The sequence below is a fragment of the Grus americana genome, chromosome 1, assembly GCF_028858705.1.
Source record: "Grus americana isolate bGruAme1 chromosome 1, bGruAme1.mat, whole genome shotgun sequence".
In the NCBI taxonomy this organism is placed as follows: Eukaryota; Metazoa; Chordata; class Aves; order Gruiformes; family Gruidae; genus Grus; species Grus americana.
In genome coordinates, this window is record NC_072852.1 from 80,835,881 (window position 1) to 80,850,083 (window position 14,203).

The 14,203-nt window shown below is 41.6% G+C and overlaps 1 protein-coding gene across 20 annotated transcripts in view; it reads right to left on the minus strand.

Annotated features, from left to right (window-relative positions):
- Nucleotides 1–14,203, minus strand: part of DUSP16 (dual specificity phosphatase 16) — a 72,462-nt gene that overhangs the window by 36,868 nt on the left and 21,391 nt on the right. For 16 of the 20 annotated variants that reach the window (XM_054822672.1, XM_054822682.1, XM_054822645.1 and 13 more), the window contains one exon: nt 5,029–5,106. The exons of 1 other annotated variant lie outside the window; for it this stretch is intronic. The gene's annotated coding sequence lies outside the window, so the exon portion shown is untranslated. The remainder of the gene's footprint in view (nt 1–5,028; nt 5,107–14,203) is intronic. 3 more of the 20 variants (XM_054822629.1, XM_054822745.1, XM_054822770.1) reach the window with 1 other exon arrangement.

Genomic DNA, 14,203 nt, shown 5'->3' on the forward strand with positions numbered 1-14,203 from the left:
TGGAAACCTGGCACTTAAGTTGTGTGTTTGATTCCTCAGTCAAAATAACTCACACTTTGTATGCACTCCTAATTTCTACTTCTACTGCTTCGACTCTAAGCAATTCCTTAACTCGAACAAGCGTCCTGCTATGATGTAATCTCAACCTTTGGCTCACATGAGAGCAACTATTTTTAAAGAGGCAGATGTAGTAAGAATATATTTTTAAAACTCTCAGAATTACGCTCTAATTCTACCTTAGTTAAGGAACTAGCAAAGAGCTTCTAGAAGCCTTGATACAATCTCTGAAAGACTGCTAGCTCACGTAAAATAACCTTGAAGTTGAACCTTGGTATCATAAACGCTCAGCAATTTTGTTCCCGACGTCACTAATGCCTGCTTTGTCAGATGCCTACAGCAACACTCCCACACACGTCACCGCTGCATGGCAAAATGCCAATTAAATAACTTTACAGCATCTGAACATTAGAAGGTCCTGCAGGGCAGCTTTTGCATACTCAGCCTGAGACACATGAAAGAGTTGATTTTTAAACCCATGTATTTTTCCACTTTCTAGAGGCAAACACGTGCACACATGAGGAAAAACACCACCTTCCCCTACAGTCAAAATCCCATTTATGTTTCTCAGGATGGACACCAGCACAGAAAAGAAACCCAAAAGCTGAAGCAAAACACAGAGGTAGGAGTTCCTAACCTGCAGGACGCATGCCACTGCTGGCACATCAGCTGTTTTCAAAGGAGTATTTGGCTTCAGCGTTACTGAGCTGGGAGCTGCCAGTGGTTCAACAGCCAGTGCCAATACCATCAGCACTGGTCCCTACCACCACAGCCACAAGCAATACTAAAGAAACAAGCCTACATGAACTACTGCATCAGAGAGGATCACCCCTGATGTAGGGATATCACAGGGCAAATTCCCACTCCTGCAGAGATATTCCCCTCCCCTCAACATTTATGACAGCCACAGCATTCCCTCACCAGCCTCAGAAAGATGGAAATAAAAGTTGTTCTGAAGAGATGCTTGTAACCTTTGCTACTACAGACTGAGCAACAATGAAGGAGAGAGGGAGTGCCGATCCTTGCTCAATTTGCTACTCATCAGTAGAGAGAAACACAAAGTGTCTATGGAGCACAGGAGAAATAAGATTTCTAAGTGAGAGTGAGGAATGGCTATATTTCTTCTCAATTTAGCAAGCAAGCCAATAAATTCCAGAGATCAACAACTGTGTAGTAAAGTGTAAAGTCGGGGAAAAAAATGTAAATGAGCTTACAAGAAGCCTATGTCTTGCCTGCCATTGTGCAGACCACACAGGAGTGAGATTACAAATGCCTGTGATTTGTAAGAGGAGCTCTGTTGACAAGGGCTCATGTTAGAATCAGAGAATCATAAAATGGTTTGGGTTGGAAGGGACCTCAAAGATCATCTAGTTCCAACCCCCCTGCCATGGGCAGGGACACCCTCCACTAGACCACGTTGCCCAAAGCCCCATCCAACCTGGCATTAAACACTTCCAGGGAGGGGGCAGCCACAACCTCTCTGGGCAACCTGGTCCAGTGCCTCACCACCCTCACAGTGAAGAATTTCTTTCTAACATCTAATCTAAATCTTCCCTCCTTCAGCTTCAACCCATTACCCCTTGTCCTGTCACTACACTCCCTGATAAACAGTCCCTCTGCAGCTTTCCTGTAGGCCCCCTTCAGATACTGGGAAGCCGCAATTAGATCTCCCCGGAGCCTTCTCTTCTCCAGGCTGAACAATCCCAACTCTCTCAGCCTGTCTTCATAGGAGAGGTGCTCCAGCCCTCTGATCAGCTTCGTGGCCCTCCTCTGGATTTGCTCCAACAGCTCGATGTCTCTCTTGTACTGGGGCCCCCAGAGCTGGATGCAGTACTCCAGGTGGGGTCTCACCAGAGCGGAGTAGAGGGACAGAATCACCTCCCTCGACCTGCTCTTCACGCCTCTTTTGATGCAGCCCAGGACACGGTTGGCTTTATGGGCTGCAAGCGCACACTGCCGGCTCATGTTGAGCTTCTCATCAATCAATACCCCCAAGTCCTTCTCCTCGGGGCTGCTTTCAATCCATTCCTTGCCCAGCCTATAGTTGTGCTTGGGATTGCGCCGACCCACGTGCAGGACCTTGCACTTGGCCTTGTTGAACTTCATGTGGTTCGCATGGGCCCACCTCTCCAGCCTGTCAAGGTCCCTCTGGATGGCATCCCTTCCCTCCAGCGTGTTGACCCCACCACACAGCTTGGTGTCATCAGCAAACTTGCTGAGGGTGCACTCGATCCCACTGTCCATGTCGCCGACAAAGATGTTAAACAGTGCCGGTCCCAGTACTGACCCCTGAGGAACACCACTCATCACAGTTCTCCACTTGGACATCGAGCCATTGACCACAACTCTTGAGTGTGACCAGCCAGCCAACTCCTTATCCACTGAGTGGTCCATCCATCAAATCCATGTCTCTCCAATTTAGAGACAAGGACGTCGTGCGGGACAGTGTCAAATGCCTTGCACAAGTCCAGGCAGATGACGTCTGTCACTCTTCCGTTGTCCACCAATGCTGTAACCCCATCATAGAAAGCCACCAAATTTGTCAGACACAAATGCTTTGCCCTTAGTGAAGCCATGTTAGCTGTCACCAATCACCTCCTTGTTTTCCAGGAGGATCTGCTCCATGATCTTGCCAGGCACTGAGGTGAGACTGATCGGCCTGTAGTTCCCTGGGTCTTCCTTTTTACCCTTCTTAAAAATGGGGGTTATGTTTCCCCTTTTCCAGTGGGTGGGAACTTGGCTGGACTGCCAGGACTTCTCAAATATGATGGAGACTGGCCTGGCCACTTCATCTGCCAGTTCCCTCAGGACCCGCAGATGCATCTCATCAGGTACGATGGACTTGGGCACCTTCAGGTTCCTTAGATATTCTTGAACCTGATCTTCTCCTACAGTAGGCAGTTCTTCATTCTCCCAGTCCCTGCCTTTGCCTTCTTTGACCTGGGCAGTGTGGCTCAAGCAATTGCCAGTGAAGACTGAGACAAAGAAGTCATTGAGTACCTCAACCTTCTCCATATTCTGGGTAACCAGGTCACCCATTTCATTCTGGAGGGGACCCACATTTTCCCTCATCCTCCTTGTATCACTAACATACCTGCAGAAACTTTTCTTGTTGTCCTTAACATCCCTGGCCAGATTTAATTCTATCAGGGCTTCAGCTTTCCTAACCCAATCCCCGGCTGCTCAGACAGTTTCTCTGTATTCCTCCCAGGCTACCTGCCCTTGCTTCTAGCCTCTGTAGGCTTCCTTTTTTTGTTTGACTTTGCCCAGGAGCTCCTTGTTCATCCATGGAGGCCTCTTGGTGGTTTTGCCTGACTTCTTCTTTGTTGGGATGCATCGTTCCTGAGCTTGGAGGAGGTGACCCTTGAACATTAGCCAGCTGTCTTGGGTCCCTCTTCCTTCCAGGATTTTGTCCCATGGTATTCTACCAAGCAGATCCCTGAAGAGGCTGAAGTCTGCTCTCCTGAGGAGAGTGAGCTTGCTGTGCACCCTCCTCACTGCCCTGAGGATCTTTAACTCCACCATTTCATGGTCACTGCAGCCAAGGCTGCCCTTGAACTTCACATCCCCTACCAGGCTGAGGGGAATGAGGAAGTCTTTTGGCTTTTTGGATGACTCAGGAAAGTGTCATCATGTCACAAGCACATCATTTCCTCAGGTTGGTTGGGGGGTGGAAGAACACAGACTTTCCCCCACCCTCCCAAGCACACTCCACTTTGGTGCAAGAGTGGAGAGCAGCAAGGAAGTCACTCAAATAGAAACACTTTTTTTTTTTTTTTTAATGTCACTTATGTACCATGTTCATAAGAGAGAAGCAGTTTTAGGAACTTCACTCTGCTTTTTTTTGCTTATCTGTATGATCAGATCTATACATGCAGTCAAAATGGAATAGTGTTAATTTTCTCTTCCTTGTAGAATCAGCAGCCACACGCATCTTAGATTGCACACTGTACATTCATGAGAAAGGCAAGTATAATCCATTGGAAAAAATAGTGGAGAATTTTCTGTTCAGTACTCTGTTGTCCTTCATCCTAATTGACTAATTACTCCGTTTTAATTACTACTTCTAAAGAGAAGTCACCCCATTTCAACAATTGTGCTCACCAATCTCAAAACTGAGACATGGAGAGACAGTTAGAAAGGAAATCAACTTCCCACGAAGAAGCTGCATAAAACACCTCCAGTTTCGATTTTTAAGGTCATTCTCTTTCTACACCTACATCTCAACAACATTTTTACCAACAGCACTCTAAGATAGCTGGGCCAAGCAAGGTTAATGGACCTTCTATTTAGATAACAGTAAGATATTGCTTTTCATACAAATAGTGGTATTTGAAATAATATAATGTGTTCTATTACCAAAACAAAACCAAAAAACATACCATCAAACCACTTCATTTTACTGACCTACTCAACATAGCCCTCAAAGATGTGCAGCTTTCTTGCAAATATCATCCATGCACCATCACCAACTCTAAGCAATAAGACAGTTTATCATCACTTGCATTTACCAAGAAACCAACCTCTTTGACATTCACTGTCAAACCATAAACATTTATTAAGTATTATAGCAGGGAAACCTGATGGATAGAATATGAGCTCATGGGGAGTGTTAGAACATGCTGTTGATGTGTTACATCACTCTATTCAACGGCACAGAGGCTTTATCTGGGGACTTCCTTCTCCACCCGTACAAGCAAGAAGCTCTTTCCATTTCAAAATACTTTTCCATTGCAGGTTCACAGTATATGGTTCTATGACACCCAGAATGAAAGCTTACCTAATCCACTCCAACCAAATACTATAATATATAACATTTTTAGTTTCCTATTGCCTGGGACACTGGGCAACCCGGAGGAGTATCAATGGATTTTTAAAAGATGATTCTCCCTGTACAACTTCCAAGTCAAAGTAACTGAAAATTCCAGAGTATGAATTCATTATTGTTTCATGTCAAAAGCAATTACTCACCTACATTTAAGTCAAAATCTAAATAGGCTGAACAGGACAGACGGTGGTCCACATACAAAAGCCAGCAGAGGGAAATACCTAAACATAGGGAAAAAAAAAATCCTTATTACAACACAAAAAACCAACATGACATAGATTTCACACTTTCAGCACAGTCATTTGCTGTAAAACTCCCTCAAATACATGAAACCTGGGTGAGAAGAGCTTTATAAATGCTAGCATTCATTTACGTGGAAAGGGTCTGAAATAGAAAATTATGTTATACTGATTTTCTAAAAGAAAAGAAAAAAAACACAGCAAATCTCTCCACTATCTTTAAAAAGCAAAAAGGTTGGAGATACTTTAAAAAACAAACAACAAACCAAAAAAACCCCAACCAACAGTAGCCTTCCAAACAATTTGACTACTAAAAAACTAATATAGAACTAGCATTCGTGGGTGATGCATCTGCATGAATTCAAGCAAATTCACAAACTCTTGTTCAGTGTCTATTAACATAGGAGACTGCCATAAGTAAATTTGATTACACTTATATTTTGCATGGCCAAAGACTAATGAAATTAGTTAGGTAATTAATCCCACCTCCCCATATGCTAAAATAGCCAACACTAGAAACTGGCAACAGTAGCGTCACCAATCATTATGTACAGTCATACCTATATGACCTCTATATAAAGCACCTGCTGTTCCTACATGAACAAATTAAATTATAACCTTTACATGAGGAAGTAAAAATAAACACATTAGTGTCAATTCCAAACCGTTTCCTGGGCAGCTAAAAACAAAGATTCAAATCATCGCTATCAAGAGATGACAGCTCCGCTTAATCACTGTAACATAAACCATGATAATAAATTATTGCCAAGCACTGCCTTGTTACGAAATCCAGGAGTGGCTCCAAACCATGTAGTAAATGATATGACAACTACAAACAGCCACCGCAGCAGAGGGCTGAGCACATTACGACAGTCAGTGAACAGATTTAAAACCCATGTCATCTCGCAAGGAAAGGAGCTACAAGAATCACCTCTCTGTCTTTAGTCAATTGCTCTAAAAACCTTGCAAACGCCAACTGTAAAACATGGGGCTAGAGCCCTCCAGATAGATGATTAAAGAGTTTGCTGCCCAGACCACGCTCTGCTCACTGGGACGGACACCTTGACCAGGACCTGCGTGTTGGCCCCTGGGAGGTCCCAGGCTGGAGATTCTCTCACCTGTCCATCATTAGCACATCAGTGTGCATACACGAGAGCTGCAGGGCAGAGGTGATGAGAAGATCTGTTGAAGACTGTGCCAGGTCCGTGCCTCCCCGTGCCTGCTCCAGCTGGCAGATACCCTTTCGAGCCCCAGGAATAAGTTCTGCAGATCCCCATGCTCCTTCCCCCAGTCCAGCGGCAGAAGCCCAGCAGAAGGCAGCTGAGAACTCAGAGAAAGCTCATCCTACTCATTGTATTTGTCACTATCCCCTTTTCTAATCTCACCCCTGGAAATTAAAACTAACCTAGCGCTTAACACTGATTAGACTCTGCCCAGATCCAAGATCCTGTGATCAGAGACCACCTTGTGACAGTCCAAGGAAACAAAGTACTGGGACAGAAAGCATCTCCCTTTTTGTTCTTTAGTGCTTCACGTGCAGTTTCTGAAGCGTCTCTGAAAACTACCCGGTAGTCTTCACATTCACTAGTACCTGCTATCCATGCCTCTCCAAAGTCCTTACAAATAAACTAGCTACCACCTCAGGAAACTATATACTATTTTTCTCACTTTAATGAATAGAAGTAAATCAGGAGTTGAAAGTAGTCCCCAAAAGCCCTCATTTCACACCATTGGGTGCAATTAATTCTGCTGAAGAGCAGACAAGAAACAAAGCATACGCTTAATTTCAACATATTTTACTGGAAGGAGGTGCCACGCTTTTAGAACAGGATCCATTAATGATTGAAGACTAAGCTGCTGCAAGTTCAGCCATAAGCATTAAGTGCATTTGGAAATTCCCTGGCAATGCTGTTAAAGGAACAGACATTTCCTGTAATTTTCGGAAACATTTTATATCTCCCCTCCTCCTTTTTAGCCTTGGTGGTAAGAAGGGGGAGGGAGAGAGAGGATACCATATTACCATTAAGTGAAATATGAATGAGCCACCCAAGTTTAAAGTGGAAACTTCAGCTATTTGTGCTTAGGAGAAAGTTTAAAAAAAAAAAGTCTTTCATCATTAAGAGGCCAGGATTTTTTTGCTGACTTTAGGAAAAGAAATACACATCCTTTCAATTAGTGTGAATTACAAAAGGATATAAAACTTGCCTTTTTACTTACTTCTGGCAAATAAAAAGTCCTCCAGGCCTTATTTAAATACCTTTTTCTATTTTCCAGAATTAGAAATGGAAGCCTTTTTTTATCCTCTCTTGCTCGGGGCCTTCCCTAAACTGCAGCTAAACGAACCCAGCCAGTCAGGTCCCACGGAGCGTTCCTCCCACAGCTACTGAGTTGTGGTGCATCAGATGAGCTCGACTAAATAAAGTGTGACAGCATCTTTCTAAGGACCTCAGTGCCTACCTCTCCTTTCCTGAAAGTTTAATTCTGTCCTTTCCTAAAAATCTAATCTTGTATGAAGTATCTGGCATAAAATTTATATTAAGTTATAACTTTATTTATCTATGTAATGAGTCTGAAGAGATCCAATCCAAAGCCACAGCATGTAACGTAAGAATTCACAAACCGAATTAAAACCTGCTGCCTATCCTTACAAAATATATCATGAGTGCTATTTGTTTGAGTCCTGTACACTGAATGGTGAAGATTCATCATTTAGTTGTGAAAACTGCAAAGTCGATGCCTGCCACTCTCTATCAGCAACTGTATTTTAGCATTCAGTTCAAAGACACAAAGTACAAAAAGGGAAAACCTTAAAGGGTTGAACTACTTTATAAATCCTCAAGCTGTTGAAATTTCAGCATCTCCTTACTCTTTGTAGAACAAGCCTGCTTTACAGCAGCCCCTTTCATGTCACCAAGGTTTCCATCTACTACATAACCCGCACATCCTGGATTGACTGACTGTTCTGCAGCTCTGCAGACCAATACAAATGGTGACTCATATTTTACATGGTCATCTTTTTGCTGAGAAACAGATTAAGAGGAGTGCTCTAAAGAGTAGTGCTAAATAAACATCAAGCACAGCAGTTGTAATAGTCTGTGCTACTTCTTTAAAAATCTTCCCATGAAAGAAGATAAGATGGAAGCTCAGAGTCTTCAGATAATGGTTAGCCTTTAAGTTTAAGGCATTTTGCCTATTGAGAGACTTTAAGGGGGAGAGGTTCAAATAATATAGGCCTGTAAATAAGGAGTCAAAAATTTAAAAAAAAATGTAATAATAAAAAAAGCAACTCTGATCTGCTTTGTGGTCACTGTATGATGAAAACAGAAGCTGGATCTGAAGCCTTTGTACAAGAACCAGGACAGATTAAAGGCAGAAGATAATGATGGCAATTTTATTAGGGAAATAAATCAGAATAGCTTCTGGGCAAGGCAGGGGTGAATTTCTTGCAATAGACTTTTTAATGACTATTCTCTTAAATTAAATCGAATGACTAAAGATCACAGTGAGTCAATCTCCTTTAAGAACAGAGACGTGTAAACTGCTTCCATGGTACGCTGTGGGTTAAAATGTTCTGGTCTTTCACCCATTTGAGGAAATGACACCAATTCTCCCGGAAGGCAACATGCACATTCAACCCCTTCACATCAGGGCATGAGAAAGTTTAGAAGGAATTTCTTTTTTTTTTTTTTTACTTTTTTTTCAACTGTCAACATTAATACTTTGTTTCTTCCTGCTTCTGTCTGAAAACACAGTGCTGCACTGCATGCATGTCCTGTCAGCTGTACAGGGAAACATCTAGAAGTTTAAAAATAAATACCTAATAAGTGTCAATTAAATCTGTTGTCAAACTCGTTAAAAAAAACCTCTGCGTGCTCAAAACAAAATTAATATTGTGAACAGTGTATGCTACATAGCGATGAAGCACACAGAAGCATATTCAGAAGGGATGTTGGGCCCAATAAAACATCTACATTACACATATATAAGCTCAATCCTACTCAGTAGAGCAGTTAAATTTAATTTGGTTTCTCCTTAAATGACATTTATATGGCAAGGAAACAGAATAGATGGTGGAAAACAGTGAGTCCACAAACATGGTACAGCCCAACTATGTTGAGGTGGGGGTAGAGAAGGAAACGTAGAGGTATATGGTATGCAGCAATGGCTCCCGATTAACGTGGTAGAATAATTCAAGTTGTTAGGTGCTCCCGGTGTTTCATCAGTTGCAGTAAACCTGTTAAGAGGTCTCCCGTTCTGGGCTGTGCAGACTAGGAAGGTGTTTGAGCTATGACACAGAGTAACTGCTGAATTGCAGATAAGGCCCAGAAAATAAATTAACAAACTCCTAGATCCAGATGATTGGGACCCAAATCACTCACCATCGTGTAAGATCCCTGATAGCTCACACACTGGGAGCAGAATACATTTTCATACCTAATTTGTACCCACAAAGGTAATTCTGATAGCCTGCTTATTACAATTGCTTTCAAATTTTCATTTATTTGACAAGACGGTACCAACAGGGCCTGAGTTCAGGAACAAAAGAAGTCATGGTATCTCACTGAGCTTACACTCCAGGTAACGTACCCTGGTATGTCTTTCCCAAAGGATCCCAAGTGTTTCCTTGAATTTGAATCAAGTTATACAAGACCTGTAGCAGTGCCAAAGCCACATTTCTAGCATGGTAACTACACAGCTGAAAAGAGAAGTCACACATATCTTTACAACAGAAGGCGAGAGCAGAGGGTGACTTATATTCCCCAGCTGTGCCTCTTACATCACTATAAACATTACCATTTAAGTAGAGGAAGAAGAGTGGCATAACCACAAAATATATTAATGCCCCTTAAGAACTGACAAAACATGACCGGCATTACATCTAGTTTGCAAGAATTAAGAAGGACCAGGATTTTTTAAATTTTGAGCAAAAGCGTGCAATACCAAACCAAGGGAGTAAATTCTGTTGTTATTACCCAATACATGCCTTAGTCAAGGACCAGGGTCAACAAGAAATGTTCCATAGCAACCTCACTGGGCTTCTAACAGGATTTTGAATAGCCAAGAGAAACAAAACATATTCCCTTAAATTACATTTGTATTATTCTGTTTGAAGCATGCTTACATGTATGCACAGCTCCGTACAAATGTATAAACAAGATTTTATATTTCTCCAGAATTTGTAGAGGTGCTCTGTTTTACACAGCCCTTTAAAAAGCAACCAGAAAGGCATTGGTTTTGTCAAAGTAATCCCAAGCTAGAAAAGCAATAGCTTAAATAATGTATCAATAGAATGGATCGACTTCAGTGCACGTGGAGCCAACTAATACTTGGAAAGAAGTATATCATCTGCAAACTGCAAAATCATTGTATTTCTTGGGTATTCAGTTATGGAAGAAGCACCAGTTATTTGTCAACAATCATGGATACATCAATAAATAACACTGATTAGTTTTGTAATAACTTACTGATTATACATAAATTCCTGTTGATACCACTAGCAAGTGTTCTGACCATTTTCAGACAGACTTCCAGTCTGCATGTGAGCAGTCCATAGGAACAAGTTAGGTTTTGGTATGCAATCCTGAGGTTTATACCTCCAGGAAACTGATCCTGAAGGATAAAGGTATACGATGGGTGGTCCTTAATCACTTCCTTTATGCGAAGATTGAGGTCGGAGTGGAAAAAGAGCCAAGGAAGGAAGTCTGCAGCACCTTTCAAACACAGACACACACCTTCCTGAACAACCCCTTCGACATTTTAGAGGGTTAACTTGTAGTTTAAATTGAGTAGTCAGAGGTTGGGATAGAAATAAACAGCTTGCACAAGCAACACACTGTGCCATTAAGTTTTTAGAAGTGACTTAAAAATTAGGTCAGTCTAATTTGTGGCTGATACTTTGTTCTTTCACTACTATGAACTCACAATGATGTCAGTCTCATGTTCAAACATGCCACATTTAGCAGCATACAGGCTTCCTGAGAGACTCTCTCAGCCTTCCTTTGTGCAAAAGGCTTCTGCCAGATTCTTAGCTCATACTTCACTGACTCAGGCATGCCACTCCAGTTTCAAGGGAGTTACACTGGCTTCCCGTCAAATACTGCACAGTTTGGGGTTTTTTTTTTTTCACCCTTTTTTTTTTTTTTTCTTCAAACTTTACTAGCTAAAAGTTTAAGAACACATGGCCATATTCAGGTTACCATTTTAGGCCTCACTTTTCATTAGACCACATCCAGAAGAGAACTGCCCATTAAAAGACATGGGAAACAGGTGCCTTGAACTAATTCAATCCACCTTTCAATATGTAGAGGCAGCTTACAAGAAACATGGAGAGAGACTTTTCGCCAGGGCCTGCAGTTACAAGGGGTAACGGTTTTAAACTGAAGGAGAGTAGGTTTAGATTAGATATTAGAAAGAAATTCTTCACTGTGAGGGTGGTGAGGCACTGGAACAGGTTACCCAGAGAAGTTGTGGATGCCCCCTCCCTGGAAGTGTTCAAGGCCAGGTTGGATGGGGCTTTGGGCAACGTGGTCTAGTGGAAGATGTCCCCTGCTCATGGCAAGGAGGGGTGGACTAGGTGATCTTTAAAGGTCCCTTCCAACCCAAATAATTTTATAGTATTTCCTCATCCTTACTGATCTAAAAATAAATAATCCTATATGTCCCTGTATTCTACCCAAATTCAGCTAACTCTTGAGGATGCAAAGCATCCCACTGAATTGGAACTTTATACAGAAATGCTTATTATGCAGCCACCCCAAAAAAATGAAGCACACTCACATACAGAAGCTAATCTGTCTGCATAACTTTTGATGTTCAAGGAAGATACCTTTTCATTATTATTTCTGACACAAAACTTGCTAGGGGGTTTTTAACCATGTTAGCAAAGACACGTGAAGCACAAAGACATTGTAAGTGTGTCCAGCTACAAAACTTCCAATGAGCCTTGGACCCTGATACCTGTGAATATTGAAATATTAAGATCAATTCAAGCAATTAGAACCATTGCTCAATGAGCCTTGGACCCAGCAGTAAGCTTTTGCAAGCACCTTTAACTAGACTAAAGCAAAGCAAGTGGTTTGAACCACTGCTGCTGCTTGTTTTGCTTGAATGGCAAAATGGAACTGAAAAAGATAGAAGAGAGATTTTAAAAGCAGTTATTAGTCCCTTCCACTTCTCACCTGTCAGTAGGAGACCCACTCTGAGGTACCACCCTACTTCTGTCCCCCACTGGTCTTCCCCTCATCCTTTCAGATAGGCCCAATCAGCCTTTTGTGTGGCTGCTCTCTTGAGGGCACAAAAAAAATCTCAGGTGGGAAAGCCATCTAAAAATACAATGGTAGGTAAAAACAAACAAAACAGGTCACTGAAAAGGGGCATCTGCAAGCTTGTTACTAGCAAGCCTAATTCTTACCATTTAACTAATGTTTATGCCCATCACTAAGTACCTGTACTTAACATTTTGTGCTTCTTAACTGCAGTCACTCTGTATGTTTCCCACTGCAGCAGCCATGCAGGAACTCTCCCCCTCCAACACTCAGCTGGAACAGAAGTAAAAAGAGGAAAAAAAGGTGGCCATTTACATGCTGCTAAAGCATTTCTCAAGGGGCTACACTATTAGAGATATAATATTAGCCCAAACTCTACCGCTCTCTTTTTCATGATGCCGTGTTTCCCAACTGGTACAGATATTTTTGGGTTTTGTTAGTTTGTTTTAAACTATCATGTCAGCATGTTCAAACCGGTATTATATATCCATGGAGCAATGCTACTGCATGAATCCTTAACATAGTTAGAAAAGCATCAACTCTGTCTCAGGAAAAGACACATTATCTCATGGTCGTTTCCAGCACCATGTTAAATTCCAGCTACTCTATGAAAGAAAACATACAGACTTGGTTCACAAGAACTGCAAATCCAACAGATCCCCACTATCATTGCTGTATCTGCAACTGCCCAAGGATACAGGAAAGGCAAGTCTCGCAGGGAGAGGTGACATCTTTTATGAGACCAGTTAATATGAAGAGATAAGGAGAGGGAGGGCACGAACTCTAGAATGCATGAGCCCTTCCTCACACACACACGGACGTGAAACAGAACTAAACCGTGACACAGAAACAAAAGTCAAGGCTTCCAAAACATCTCAACATCCAGCCTGTCCTTCTTCCCAAACAGGAAAAGAAGTCCAAAGCACATCCCGAAGTATGTCATAAATTACCCAGTGAATCATATTCCTCATGGAAACTGTCTGGCTGAAGCCACACCATTGAAAATAAAGTGATAAAAGACAGAAAGAAACCTAAAATTTACCTTCAAAGAAAGAACACTCTCCCCTCCCCAAATTCTTGGGAGTTAATACCAAAACAAGAAAAACCTGGAGTCATCATAGCGTTACTAGATTTGTGGCACATTTTTCCTATAAACAAACTTTTTTCTGGATTATCAAGTTGTTTATTATTAATATTAACTCACACTTGACCTAGATTTAGCTTTATATTCACTGCTTGTGTTTCAAGTTTTAAGTAGGGTTTGCATTCCTGAAACTTTGCCTGTCTTCCCCAAACTAATCAGTTTAAGCAGAGAAAAACAAAAAAACTCTCCTTACAAACCTTTTCTATAGCCTATCTGAAAAAAGTTTGTATTTTCTGGGGAAAAAAAAAACCAAACCCAAAAAACCACAAACACAAAGCACAGAAAAGCATAGAAAAAAAGCCCATACAAAAATGATAGTTTCCTTAAAAGTATTGTTCAAATATTCAAATTTTCAAAACTTTGACCATTTCCAACTACAACTAAAAATGTACTGCATTACTCAAACATATAGAACTAGAAGCTTCATTCTACAATGCTACAAGGAGGCACTAACTTGGCTGTTTTAAAGTAAAACCAATTTTATTTTCTTTCAGTTCCAAGTTGACTTAAAGGTATCAGTGATAAAGATAGCAGGTGAGATCAGACACATTTGTCTTTATAAAAAGTCATGACAGTGACAGATGTAGTTGATGCGTTTGTTACCTGAGGGGGGAGATGGTTTGTTTTCTCATTTTATTTGGATTGCAAAGAAATGTTAGCTAGCTAGTTT